Genomic DNA, 822 nt, shown 5'->3' on the forward strand with positions numbered 1-822 from the left:
ATATATATATATATATATATATATATATACTGTGTCATGGGTCTTCTCCCCGTGTATAAATCTTTATACATTCTTATATATGAAAATATGTTGTCTTATGACTTTTCTTACGCATGCCAACCACTGGTAATACATTATTCTAATTTTCACCCGTATAATTTACACAGTAAAATCTTCTAATTCTGAGGCTGATAGTACGCAGTTTAAGTTTACTATTTGCTGCTGGCTCTGTGACTGACCTTGAGAACTTGATCTGAGTTCATAATGTATAAGGATGCAGCTTGCACGTGTTTTTTTTTTCGGTACGTATTAAACTACATAATTATTCATTGTTTTAGCGATCCCACTGATGAACTACAGATGATAAATTAATTCATTTGCTCATTAATAAGGCAACTCGAGTATGGGCTTAACTAATAATAATTCTTTCATTCTAGTACTGTTATCGGTGTGCCTTTAGAATTACTTTTTCCCTGGTTTGGATTTAACTGCCCCTTTTAGCAAGTAAGAAGTCCTGTCATGGGTCTTCTCTCTGTGTATAAATCTTTAAATACTCTTATATATGAGAATATATATAAATATATGTGCGAGTGTGTGTGTGTGTGTGTGTGTGTGTGTGTGTGTGGATTGTTGGCGATTTTCCTTCTTCTTTCTTTCTCGTTGGACTTCCTCTCTCCGACGTTTGGCTATGCTCGAAACGTTAACAGCAACTCTCTTTTTCACAGAGTGTCAAATTAATATATTGCTTGTGCACGTCTTAATATTCGTTTTTTTTCTCCTTTTTTTCTCTCTTTTCTAATTGTTTATTCTTGAATTTACTAT

The sequence above is a fragment of the Octopus bimaculoides genome, chromosome 5 (genome assembly GCF_001194135.2).
Source record: "Octopus bimaculoides isolate UCB-OBI-ISO-001 chromosome 5, ASM119413v2, whole genome shotgun sequence".
NCBI classification, from domain to species: Eukaryota; Metazoa; Mollusca; class Cephalopoda; order Octopoda; family Octopodidae; genus Octopus; species Octopus bimaculoides.